Below are 14,482 nucleotides of genomic sequence, written 5' to 3'. Positions count from 1 at the left end.
CACTCTCCTCCCCTCACAAGGTCTACTGGTCTTGGCAGGCAGGCTGACGTCTGGTGCTTCAGGGTCAGGGAAAGTTGGCCCACTCACCCAGCATTGAAACTAGCAGAATGTGGACCCAAGTCCTGGTTCCATCAGCAAGACGTTGTGATGATCTTTTCTCCTGTTGCAGAGTGCTGTTGAACAACTTGTGGGTCTCATGCTCCCACCTTTATAGTTCAACTTCAGACAAAAATGCAATTTGGTGTATGATACTTTGAAATTTGGGTTGCGGGTGCCAGCTCCTTTGAAGTGCTCTCTTCTCTGCCACAGCAGGAGTGGCTCCAGTTCTGATTGATCCACAATGCAGACCAAGGAAATAACAGGGGATCACTCCTGGCTGTCCGCCTCCGCCGAAATATGCCTTGCAAACATTCAAAGTCCTAAGCCTTCCGCTCTATAACAATTCTGTGGTCTGAAGTGCCAACCTTATCAACCCCACCATGTCCCTAACTATGATCTCAGGCCTCACTGACCAGTAACTCTTCCTAGAATCAAAAAGACCTTTGATGTGCACAGAAGATGCACTGCTCCTCTTCCTTCAGTGTGTGTTTCCACCCCAGCCCTCAGGAATTTTCAGCAATACACATTCTATCTTACGGTTGAAGTCTTCACCTCTCTAGCCTTTCCAGGTCCTGTGTTCCAAATTGGAACACATTAGCCTCCATGTTATGTACCCTGCACAGGCACACTCATCGCAGCACGCACACACAAGTATGACACGCTGTCTGATGCTACACACAATATATGCATGCCAAGGATGAGTTAGGAACACAGCCACAGAACTTTACATGAGAGGTTCAGGAGGCCCAACTCTTGATACATTAAAAATGTCTGTTCACACCACTGATCACTATAAAACAAATAGCATCACCACCATGCTCGTGTCACTTAACTCTTGGTATGGGCAGTGGTCCTCTACCATCACGAGGGTAGCGCTTGGTGTGCCCCTCGAGGTTTAACAAGTCCATATTATCATGAGACAAGCCCAGGTCATGACTACATGCATGATCCATGTCCGACCATGACCAACAATCATTACCAGAGATCCAAATATACATACAGTGGTGGCACTGAGGGCAGGGGTGCACGTCCATTACCATGCAGGGAACTTTTCCATCCCAAAGGTGCGAAGACTCATTTTATGTTCATAAAACACAAAATATTGTGTGTTTGGATGTGGTATCATGGCATAATCTCAGGCCCTTTGTGTAATAATTGGAATATGAAATGCTGGGAATTATGCAAGATTACATCAGCATAAATTAAATGTTGCTAGGGCCTAATGATAAATCCTGCTGAACAGCTTGAAATAGAATTTTTTTTATCACATACCTTTTTGGCTAGCATGCTGACACCGTGCATGTTGAGTTATCATTTTATACAGTACAATCTACAGCCAGAGTATAATCTGTTAGAGTCCATTTTGACGACCACAAGGTATATCTAAACAGAAGTTGCATCAGCGGTGACTGAAAATAGCCAGAGACCTTTTAATGACTTCTGAAAATTCATGGTTCCGAAGTGAAGACTCTTTTGTAATGGGAAGTTGTGTACCAATCAGCTAATCTGTAGTTTCTGAGGTTCCTACAGTCCAGCATTTAGATTCCATACATAAATAAGAATGTTTCAAAGGCACAAAAAGTAAATTTAGCCAGGATAGAGAAAAGTGGACATACATTTTTGTTTCCAGATTTGTGTTTTTAGGTGCGGACTGCTAAATTTGTTGACATGTATTTTCTCCTCAGTTTCCTGGTGAGGTGTCTCTGCATTGCGGTAATCTGAATGTGAGGTATTAGTGAAATATTGTTACTCCCTCTTTGCTTCATATAAGATGCATCCTTCCTGCACACACCCTAGGGAAGGAGGAATATATGCAGTTTCCCACACTTTCTGCACTGACCAGGTGTAGTCTATTAAGATACAGAAGAGCAGAAATGCGTGTAGAGTATTGTTACAACTTTGTGGGTGATCCTCTCAGCTACGGACCTTTGTTCACCACACAGCCACTCCTCTGAAAACACTGAATTTGATCTTGTAGGTATCACTTATCATTGGAGTGAACCCCAGAAGCCTAGCACAACTTCCTCAAGCAGAGAAAACTAACTCCACGATTCACTTATGTGGAGAATGTATTACATTTTCAATACTTAACTATGACTTGTTTGTGGAATATGTCTACAGAGTGGGTTACATACATTTACTTAAAATGTTGGAAAGTGGGTTATAAGTAGGTGTAAGTGTGCACTGACCACTAGCAATAAGGCCACTAGCGCTGGGTAAGGTCCAGTAAAGTTCTCAATAAAAGAGTCCCTTGCTCAACCCTCGGTAGCTGGCAGCGAGCAGTCAGGCGTAAATTAGGAGACAGGAGTGTAAAGCATTTAAAAACACCAACTTATTATATATTTAAGACCCCAAACACAATAAAAATCCCACACCAAATTATAAAAATAGGTTATATTTTTGTGAACAAATAAACACCGAAACGACAAAAATTCAATGTAGGGAACCGGAGAAGTCAACTTTTAATTAATTAACACTTTCTAGTTCTTAAAAGCCTATAGCGCCACTTCGGGACATCTGGTCTCACTTGACCGGGAAAAAGACAAACTTTGAGGCCAACCGTGTGAGGCCTCAGTACAAATTTTACCTTTGCACTTACAAACTTTTCTGGAGGATTTTCTCTCAACGTCGATCGGATCTCCACAGCAGGCCGGATTCAGTGAGGGTTCACCTGCTTGACTTTCTGTGAGGCCCCGGTAAAATTCTGAGAGTCGGAAGCTCTGGAGCTTTCCGCGGGATGAACCTGAATTCCTGGTCGAGTCAGGGTTATAAGTAGTCAGCTTGACTCTCGGCCTTGGGTTGATCACCTTATGGAGCTTTTTCTCAAAACTTCCCCAAAGTTCTCCAAATTTCAGGAAGTGCTTTCTGAAGGTCTCCATGTAGGTTTAAAGTGTCCAACACACCAATCCAAAGGCCTGGAATCTCCTAGCTGGTCTCTGGGATGTCTGAACCACAATTCCCACAATGCACCTGGCCAAATCCTTAAAAGTCCACAAGACGCACTCCAGGATGGGGACTCTTGGTGGAGATTATGCAGATGGGCTCTGTTAGGATGTAGCTTGCAGGGAGTTCACTCCTTAATCCTTCTTGAAGCAAGGTACAGCCCCCAGGACTGTATTACCAGATTGTGCAGCAGGTGCTGTCAGTCAGAGCGCAGGCCTTTGGGTGCAGATCCAGATTCCCGCAGGGCAGTCCTTCTCCTTTTAGTTGCAGACAGCAGATCTGTGAGACTATGTACTTCTCACATATTTCGTCAGTGTTCTGAGGCGACAAGTAGGGGGGCACCTCTGTCCAGTAAGATGCTAGGTAGAACCCAAAAGCATGACAACTTCCTCCAAAGTGTGGCGTCTTCTTGTCTCACAAAGCACTGCACTTCCAAAATCCAACATGGATGATTTCTCTCCAGAGGAGTAAGAGCTTAAAAATCAACCCACAGTGTGGCGCATTTCCATTAGCTCGCCTCTTCTTGACCCATGCAAATTACCGTCCTAAATCTGCCATCTGGCTGGGGGTACAAGATGTGGGAGTAGGTACTCCTGGCATTCCTTACTGATCTGCTCTCTCTTTGAGCTCAGTATGATTTACCAAGCCCTCTATTTATGACCTATGCTCTGCAGCTGCAGAGCTCTCTCCATCAGATAACCCCTGCTCTATGCGGCTATTTATCACCTCATCAAGGCAGCCTGGCTAAGCCTGTGTTAAGGCTGACCAATCAGCAGAGACTACTAAAAGGCTGGATTTTGGCTTACATAAGAGAAAGTTCAAAACCTTCTGTTCTGTACTAGGTGTGATAAATTCAACAGTGCCAAGTTGTTGAATTTATCATTGCCCATCGTTTAGGTATTCGAATCACATTTTTTGCCCCTTCCTAGCAATAGTTATAATTTAATAACATATTCTCATGTTAGCCTATAGAGCTAAGTATCTACAATGGGGAAAAATGAAATTAGCAGTTTTCCTCTACCAGGGCATATAAAGCATCTTTTATAAGGTCCTGACTTATAGTTTCATGCCACCCAACCCTGGGAAACCTAGGCTAGACCTTGGGGGTGCCTAACATGTAAAAATAAGATAGATTAATACTTTCAAAGTGCCATACCACCAAAGTAGAATTTGCAGGAAATTTACTTTCAAAGACAGTCTAAAAAGCAAGGCTACCTTTAAAATGACAGCAGGCAGTCATCAGTGCACACATGCAAGTGCAAGAAATCTGATGGCCCTCTACACTTCCCGGCTATATTATTACCAGGGACTTATAGGTAGTTTGAACCCCCTAGCCCTATTATATACTAGGAACTAATGGTGTCTGCCATTGTCAATTTTAAGTGTACCCAATTCAATGAACCTTTTTATTCAGAGCACTGTGTCATGGTTCCGGTACAGTGTCTGTGAGTGAGAGATCCCATAGGTTAGCTGTCTAGCTTCCTCAACCAGGAAGCAAAACCTTAGGTCACCACCAGGGCACTTCCAGGTAAGACCGCTTAAGGACCTGCGGTGCTCAGCCCTCAGTGCTTCTGATTCTGGTTACAACCGAGGAGGAGCCTGAATCCTAGGACTGTTCCTTCCTCATCGGCTTCGTGAGTAACAGCATTTCCTCCGCAGAACCGACACAGGAGTGCCGGTGTGTCCCTTGAGTGCGTAGTTACTTCCAGCCGTAACTGTCCTGCTGTGACCGTACTGCGGATGAAACACGCAGAAGCACTTTTCAACCACTTGTGAAGGCACGTGCAGGAGTGCGTTGCCTTTTTCTCTTTTCCTTTGTATTGGGAAAATCGCCGTTGCCCTCTCCACGGTAAGCACAGGAGCGTGTTACCATTTAAACAAGACGCAGTGGCAAGCTCATCCCCTATAGTTCTAGGCACGTGCAGGAGCGCGTTGCCTTTTCCTTTTCTTCTTTTAGTTTTTGGCACATTATTTAATTCCTCATAGCGGTAAGCGCAGGGGCGGGTTACCACATGTTGAGACCTTCTTTGAATGTACAAAGTGAGCGCAGGAGCGCATTGCTTATTTTAATTCTTGTTTGTTGGGGCTTTCTGGCATCCCTACACTGAGGTAAGCGCAGGAGCGCATTACCAATATCACTACAGTCTCCAAGCAAGGCCCTGACAGCCGGTTGTCTACACTAGTGCAGGGGCGCGTTTGTGGGTTCTGTGTGGCGTGGCTAGCGCAGGAGCGCTTGGCCACATTTCAACCATTTGTTTTGGTCAAAGCGCATTTGCTATTTCTATTCTGTTGAAACCGGGGTAAGAACAGGAGTGTTACCTTCCAGCTTACTCTGTTCACAGCGCAGGAACGCTTAGTTCTTGTTTTACTTTTGTTTGGAATCCGCTGCATCATTACTTACTTTATCAACGCGGGTGCGCCTAATTGATGTTCCGTGTTCCTTTGGTGTATAAGAACAGAATCTCTTTAGCATTCTCTAGATTCCAGTCCATAGAAATTGTCTTCCACGAGCACCCATAGACAATAATATTATTTTCAACTCCTGCATTTTCAGTGATGTGACCACCAAAGGCACTGATTTTATATTAAAAACAGAGCTTTGGACTATACCATTTCCTGCTGAAAGGCAAAATTTCTCTCCATGTGTTCCCATACCTGGCATTTCACGCAGTTTGGTGCTTACTTTCCCTCCATGTTAAAGAACAGTAGATGTTTCAGCACCCAGGCTAATGTGCTGCATAGCTAAATACATATAAGGTTCCAAAGACAAGACCGATTGCATTGCAAATGGTTGTTTTACATAGCCGTATACTTGTTTGGTTGTGTGGTTAACTCAAACCACTGCTAACAACTGCAAAGCCAATAAACTTGCCTTATGTTTTTTAGGTGGTAACCTACTTGACAAAGCCAGTAGGCTTGTCATGTATCATAATATGGTGACCCCTTGTCAAAGCCAATAGGCTTGCCTTATATGATAATGTGGTGACCTCCTGAAAAGGCCTATAGGCTTTCCTTATATTTCAGGGTGGTGACCCTTGAGAAAGCCAGTAGACTTGCCATATATTATAATGTGGTTCCACTTGACAAAGCCAATAGGCTTACTTCGTCTAAATGACACCTCCCTGTGATTTTGGGGTCATGACCCATTAGGGGTCGAACGTAATTTCATAATGTCACCAAAGGTATTTCAATGTGCCTAATGTATAAACGTGTATATTAAGATTGAGTAGTGTGTTAGTAATAAATGAACTTTTCTCGTTTCTAAGGAAATGCACTGACTGGACAATCATTTATTGAGTGTTGTTATTTAATGCTAGTGGATGGATATTCCTAGCCCACACCTCCTCCCCTGAGTAGGCCTTGAACTGCTCTGCTTTGCTACCTTGAGGTAGCCAAGTGGTACAATGGGGCCTTGGTTCCCAGTAAGGAGACACTTGTGGACCTAACACTTGGGCACGCCTCACATCCTGCAAAATTAATAACCCAATTTCTTACAAGGACTGATTATGACACTTTGTATTAATTCTAAAAACAACAATCGAAGAGTATTTTGACATCTTCTGTAGGTTCTCGACTTTTAGCTAACAGCACTTCACATGCTGAGAATTTTAGGTTCATATTTAAATTTGCAAAACTGAAATCACATATCGAAAGATGGCATGGTACTAAATTTGTAGGACAGGCTCAAAGTGTGACGTGTAAAATTGGGACACAAGGCTGCATTGAATATGATACCCAATAGAAAAGCAGCTAGTAATAGCACTTACTCATTTCCAAATAAGATGATGACAGTGTAATCACATGGGATTTGAGTTTAATTCAAAGTATCTGCTCTGCTGTCTCTAATTTGAATGGTGATGTATTTGTATTAAATCAATTGAGCAGTACTATTAATACCCATTCTCCTTCACAAACTAGTGGCTAAACACCAGACCAAATAATGTGTTAGCAACTTTTTCTGCTATTTCGTTAGTCAGCTTAGGTGGAACAGACATATCTAAGAAGTTAAGGTGTGGAGGTTAACACCATATGAATAGATCCAGCAGACCTTCTGATTACCCTTCTCCGACTTCTTCACATATTAGGTTTTGTTGGCTTCTCCATGAGTGAATGAGTGAGCCGATTTCTTTACAAAGCATACTTATCAGCCTAAACTGCCTCTAGGTATTCATCAGTGTCTGAGAGTTCCTACCTCCCTAGAGCAACAGACTTTTTTTTTAAATTCAAGTAATTTTATTGACAAGCAAACAGGGTGACCAAACAAAGTAAATAGTATAAGTTTTACAGCATAACAATCCAAACTTGTTACTGTGAAAGTAAAGGAATTGGACTAATAGTACAAAAAGAGACATAATAAAGGTACATAGGACAGGCAAATATTCGTTCAAGAAAAAGAAAAGAAAAGGAAAAGAATAAAAATGAAATTATGGAACAATCAGGGAATTAAGGTGGTTTGGGAACCTCCTGTTGAGATGGCGTGGGTAAAAAACATCTTTTGGCACTACCATCAATAAATGTTGTAACAGGTGACCACAAGTCAGCACGTTTTATAGCCATTTGAGGAGGATATACAAAGGCAGTGTCTAATCTATGATTATGGTAAACATTATACCACCAGGCTCTGTATGAAATTTTTGAAAAGTCTTTCCAATTAACAGTAATTTGTTGAAAAGCAATTGCTAATAACAAGTCAATAATCCTAACATTAAGTGGAGCCCCATCCCATATAGAAGAAAAGCTTCCCAAAAAGATGTGAGTGAAGGAAAAAGGGAACATAGTACCATAAACCAAGTTAACTTGTGACCAAACTTGCTTCCAAAAATTATGTACCTGAGGACAAGTGAATAACATATGAAAGAGGTCGGCATTGGGAGAGGAGCAAGTCCAACAGATATCAGGAGTAGTGGAGAAGCGCTTGTGTAGAACGGTTGGTGTGAATAAAAGTCTGTTATAGACAAAAAATAATGTTTGTGTGATATTCGCTGCACTAGAGGCTTTGTGTAATTTGGACCAAATGTCCTTCCAAAGTGAGATTGGCCAACATACCGCAAGATCTTTTTCCCAAGCTTCTTCAGTTTTCGTTTTCTGTCTGTCATTGGTGAAGCTTTGTAAGTGTTTATAAATAATTGAAGCATTGGGTTTGGTCAATAACAAGGTGTGAAGTCGAAAAGAGGGCTCTGAATTATTAGAAACAACAGGTATAGTATGGAGTTGTGAGTAAGTTTCCAAAGCCTAAAATGAAATCTCTGGCCGATGCTTTAAAGGCATCCCAAATGGTTGCGGGAGATAAGGAATCCGTGGTATTCCTCTCAAAATATTCCATAGAAAAGGAGGTATAAGCTGTAGTGAATTTGGAATCCAAGAGGAGTGAGTTATTGAAATGCCACCTTCTGGGAGTATTGTTCCTAGGAAGGATGTCAAAACCAATTGAAACTGGTGCGTGATCCGAAAGGAGAATAGGGCCAATATCTGCATACGTGAGGGATTGCGAAATGTGATGAGATACAAAAATATAATCGATTATTGATTGGGTACGATGGGTTGGGGAATAAAAGGAATATTCTCTGGTCATCGGGTTACAAAGACGCCAAGCATCAAGTAGTTTATGTTGATGTATGGTGTTAGTGAAAGATTTATGTGATTTGTTGGGGATGAAGGACACTTTTGAGTTTCTATCTAAAAAGGGGTCTAGCACCTGATTACAATCACCTGCCATAATGAAATTATCCTCAATACAAAGGGAAATATGCTTGGCCACATCGGGCCAAAAGGAGGAGTTATTCCCTGTGGGTGCATAAACATTGAGAAGAGAGAGTACAACACCCTTTAGTGACAATTTAACAACAACCCATCTCCCTTCATCATCTGATTCTTATGACAAGAGCGTGAATGGTAAAGATTTACGACATAATATTGCCACTCCATTCCGCTTCCCATCCCCAGGAGAGAAATAAGTCTCGCCCACCCAACCTCTTTTCAGTTTCATAGATTCAGTATCTGTAAGGTGGGTTTCTTGTAAGAACACAATATCAGTGTTTAACTTAGCCAAATGTGATAAAACTCTTTGTCTCTTAATGGGGGAGTGCAAACCCCTAATGTTCCATGAGACTAGTTTAAGGGACATGAAGTACTAAAGTAAAATGATAAAAACAGTGTGATGCAACAGACCAATTCAGTAAATTAGAAAGAACGCTAACATTAAAATAACCCAAGCATGTAATACATAAGTCCAATTCATCATAAAAACATTGTCTAACCTTAAAAGAAACAGAGGAGAGGAGAAGTGGTACAACAAGTTTAAGACCGAGAAAGATATAGGAAAGATCCGAGCAAAGGTGAGAAAGAGTACCAAAAAGAGAAATACAGAAAATCAAGAGTAAGATGTCAGGGACCAACTTCTTATAAGAATACTGCATAACACTGAAAGATACAGAGAGGAAGAGTAGAGGAAAAAAGAACTCAGAACACTGAAGGAGACCGAGAAACAGGAACAAAGAATTAACTAGGTAGAGGAGTAGAAAGATGGAACGCAGTATGTAGAGTAATAAATAGAATGAAAAATAAACTTGTGAATTGAAAACAGGGAGAGGAAACAAAGTGTCCAGGTCACCATATTGAAAATGAAGGAAAAACTGTGAGACATAACAAAAGACAAAAAACAAGACAGGAAACATACTTACAATGAGGAAAAACAAAGGCAAGGGTGGGTGGAACCACATGGGACAGGCGAAACTTCAAGTAAGGACCGGGATATCCAAGGAGGGGAAACGTCATACCATAGCAGGACTTGGAGACGAAGAAAAAAAAAAATACAGAATAACAGAGAAATTTAATGAGGCATTAGGTAATAAAAAAGGAGAACAGCGAACTTGAGAAATATGAGAACAAAACAACAGTAAACATAATGTCAAAAGACATTAAAGAACAATGCCAGTATAATAATCAATAAAGAATAAAGAATTTGCGAACAGGTTGAAGCGAAATCAATTATATGGAACTACAAAAATCAGGTAACATGTGAAGAAGAAGAGCTTGAAAAGTTCATAATATCCATCTTGTTTGAATTGATGAAACTTTGCAGTCGAACAGGATCTTCATAGGAGGACGTTTTATTATTTAATGTGACTTTAAATGTACAAGGGTGAAATCGACCATATCTTGCCCCCATAGCGCGGATATCAGATCTCATGTCGAGGAAAGCCTTGCGTCGTGCTGCTGTGGCTCTTGAATAATCCTGCTCAAAAAATAATGTAGACCCAGACCACGAAATCCACTGAATAGCCTTAGCAGCCGTCAAAATTCTGAGAAGATCTGTATATTCTAAAAAATAGAGGATAGCACCTCTGGGTCTTTGCGAAGAGGAGGAATTGCTGGGAATCCGACCAAGTCTGTGAACACGCTGGATGTTCAGAGAAATATCCTCGAGGAGGTGTAAGATTTTGGGGAGAAAAGATTTGAAGAAGGGAATAGGGTCAGGTCCTTCAACTCCTTCGTTCAAACCATAAATTTCTTTTATTTCGATTTTTTAAGTCCTCAACCTGCTTTTGGAGTGAAACCGTCTTGGAAGTTTCATCAAAGGATAGAACCTTGTGTTCGACCGCTGAAATTCTAGAGTCAAGTTGTGACCAGCTGTCTGAAAGGAGTTGCAATTTGGAGTTAGTTTCCTCCATAAAGGGTCTCAAAGCTCTTATTTCTTGCAGCAACAGATCCATGGAGACTGGAGACACTGGCTTGAGTGGGGATGGAGGATCCTGCTTTAGGCGCTTAACAATGGACTTTCCTGGCGTAGAACGCGGCGGATCCATTATGGTAGTGTTGCTCTCCGACTCAAGAGAACCAGAATCCTCCAATTTTGGTGAGCTCAGAAAAAAGCTTTGAGTTCTTAATGAAGACACGTTTAGGTTTAGTTGCAAAAAAAGAAGAGCCTTTCATTCTGCCCATTAATTATTTGTTAAAGTCATAGAGTGCAATTCATGTGGTAATTGAGCGTGAAGCAGCCAAGAACCAAGCAGACGAGGTATGTAGTGGAAAGAAAAATTGCAGGTTATATCACATTTCAAAGAAGACCATGTAAGATCATGCGCCAAGAAAGCTGCGTCCACCACTATGAATGAGTTAAGCTGATCTTGAAGCAAAAATTCTCCTCAAAATTAACACAGAAATGTTCCATTTATGATGCTCAAAGTTAGAACAGGAGCATTATCTGGACAACCACCTTTTTAAAACCGTACAATTAAATAGGAATGCTGCTCATTTCTCCTTCATAGCCACTGAAGAAAAGCTTCTATGTCCTCTAAAATGGCGACGTTAACAATGCTGGGGCAGAAGAGGAGGAGAACACAGGAGAATACATCTTTTGTTGTTGCCAGGAGCCCATAAATAGAAAAACAGCAAAAAGCTTCCACAATGAGCCTAGAATGAAGCCTTTATAAAATTAGTAAGATTGCCCAAGATGAGGAAGAAGAGACGTTGCCGCCATGCATTTCGCGCATTCCATAATCAAAATGGCGGCCGCGACATTGCGTACCCGCCTTCAGACGATTTGAAAGAAATGCAGCATGAATTGAATAAGAATGCGTTTAAAAATATGCGCGTCCGGCGCAGGAGGCATTCACGTACCTGGAGCTGTCGTCTCACAGAGCGATAAACTGTCTGAGAACACGTCTCCCCGTCCCCGGTCCCGGAGCCTCACAGGGCTGCCGCCATGTCGTCCGGGTGCCAAACCACGCCCCCTAGAGCAACAGACTTAATAACATGGGTGTAAAATCAATTATATTTCAGGTGTAGAGGAAGTGACCTCATGCAACTTTGACCACCAGGTTATTGGTCGGAGCCGTTTCCCAAAGCATCTTATCAGTCGGTTGGATTCCTTTCTGACCGACCCATTCTGATGGTGTCAGTCGGAAAGGAATCCAACTAGTCATTCCGTCTGGCTTCTGATGGGCTCGGAGAGCCCGTCGGGCAGTCGGAAGGACTTCGGTAGTCTCAAGGGCGGCTCTTTCTGCCCGGGGGATTACTATGTTGGATTCTGACAGCCTTTCTGTGACGCCCTTTCTGACATGGAAAAGCTGTCGGAAGGCGACTTTGGGGACCCCCAGCAGGGCCCCCAATGGACGGCCTCTGGTTGGTGGTCGAGGGGGCATCTAGTGTGCCCCCCTGTTGATCCCTGCACCCTATGGCAGGCACCTCGAGGTGTCTGCCCAGGGGTGCAGGTATGAACTGCACCTCTTCGTGTTACAATGACAGCATGCATTCCAGTCGGAATATATGCTCCCATTGTAAAGAATAGGAGTGCGGCCGAACACTGTTCGGTCGCATCCTAATTGGTCGGTCTGGACCGCCGACATGAGGTCAGCAGTCCCACGACTGAAACAATGTTGGGCAGACTTAAGTCTGCCCGACATCGCTATTAGGCCCCAAGTGTTGAATGTGGCAAGAATAAGCACCAGCCTACTACTTACAATAGCTAGTGGGAGGGATGATTTGAGTGCAGTAAGAGCAGAGTGTAAAGTCACACTATAAGCGTCTCTCATCAAAGTTTATCGGACTGTGTCGTCATGAGTTGTCGTTGGCCCTAGTTATTGCATACAGCCCAGTGACCATATGTGATTAATTATCTCTTTTATGGTATCACAAAAAACGAAATAATTAATAATATAATGCTGATTAATTAATAACATCCTTTATGGACCTGTTTTTCCTTGCACTCAACTGACAGTGCACTTAGACTCTTCGTATCTTGGGGCTTTTCTCAGGACAGGGGCTGGCGTGTCTAAACTGGAAGAAAAGGGGAAGAGGATATAAATTATTTTGCCACTCTGAAAGAGGGAGGAGGGAGTAGGAGTGATGGGTAAAGAGACAAACATTTCTAATTGGAACTTATTTTCTCTTCCAGAATGCCTTGTGGTCAAGATAAACCTATTGAGTGGCACCTGGATAGTGCAAATGAAGGGCTGTTAGTTTGCTAAAAGGGAAAAATATAGTGATCACTTTGGTGAAAGCGACATAACTCAGTGTCATAAACAGCACCTTTAACTGAAAAACTCTGGTTGCTGCAAAGGTCAGGTCAGGTCTGCGTATATGAATCAGGATAGTGGGCTAGCAAGGGGGAAACAATTAATGAATATGGTGTTGGAGGTGTCATCACCCAGGGGGTTAAAGCATGCCTTCAACAGTAATAATTCTGGATACTGCAGTCGGGGTTAAGTCTGCATGAATAAAGGTGTGGCTAAAGTTATTTATTTGGGACATGAGACGTGGTTGGTTTGCTGTCTATCGTGTTCACATTAATGTCTGTGGTCAAATTAATGTCCGGTGTAAAGCAGCAGAGAGAGGGCTGCTTGCCTTATGGTGATTGTGCTAAGTAAATCGGTCATAACATGTCGCTTGCCTTTTTTTAAGTGACCACAAGAAAGCGTCTCTGTGGTTGGGCACAGATAGGGAGGTAAGCAGACTGAGAACAAGAAATTGATGCGTTATCAATCAGGAACCTAGATGGTAAGAAGTCAGGCTTGTATTTGCACAGCAGGTTAATTAAATGATGTGAATGCTGACCCGTACATATACCATTGAGCTATTGATCCTGAGAAGGACAATACTGAACTGTAAATGTAATTTTTGATAGGAATGGTGGTGCTAACTTCATGTGCAATCTTGGTCGATGGAAATGTCAGACACAATGGAAGAGTGAAGGGCGGATGATAAGTTAAAAATAAATAAAGAATTAGTCCTCGAGCAGCCTGGGTAGGTTTTGTAAGGGCTACCAGTGGTGCACACCCACACCCAAAGTAGATATTTGAAATGATCATGGTTAGAGACCTTGGAAATTTGCTAATTGAAGGAAAACAGAAAAAGAACTTGATTAAAGGGCTCTGCCTGAGCATGGCCATTTTGACTTCAAAATAAATAAAAAAAGATGGTCTCATGAGAGCGCATTGGTCCACTGAATGTAACAATATTAAAATATCATATTTAGGAATTTTCTTTTGCGGACGTAAATAATCTGCTTTAAATCGAGTCAGAAGCCCCCTCAATGGCAACCAGTGCCAGGCTCACTGTGAATCCTCGCTCCATTTCCCTGCCTACAACCAAGAATATATCAACACCACTATTTGCTATGGGATGAGACTTGCGGGTGTCTGAAAGTGGTAATAGCAGCAACCCTTAATGAGTGGCACAGATTAAATTGTGATTTCATGCACTGTTCATTTTTATTCTTCTGCCCTCATAACTTAACATACACTGTCAGGTGCTGCCCATTGACTTATAAGAATGGCTTATTAGCTTGCTTAGTTTTCCCTGTACATCCCATCCGGGACCTTACCCGTGCATCAGAAACTTGAATTTTCTTATGACTTAGGTTTTGTATGTGGAAGTTCAAGGCAATGAGAGTCCCTATGGAAATTGTGACATTTCCTGGTTTGATACAGATCATTGAGTT

At 42.3% G+C, this 14,482-nt stretch overlaps 1 protein-coding gene across 6 annotated transcripts in view; it reads left to right on the top strand.

Annotated features, from left to right (window-relative positions):
- LAMA2 (laminin subunit alpha 2) overlaps nt 1-14,482 on the top strand; it is a 3,129,796-nt gene that overhangs the window by 2,396,387 nt on the left and 718,927 nt on the right. The gene's annotated exons all lie outside the window — the stretch shown is intronic.

Source organism: Triturus cristatus, chromosome 6 (genome assembly GCF_964204655.1).
Source record: "Triturus cristatus chromosome 6, aTriCri1.1, whole genome shotgun sequence".
Lineage (NCBI taxonomy): Eukaryota > Metazoa > Chordata > Amphibia > Caudata > Salamandridae > Triturus > Triturus cristatus.
Note: the sequence above shows the minus strand (reverse complement) of the source record. Positions and strands in the feature narration are given on the sequence as shown.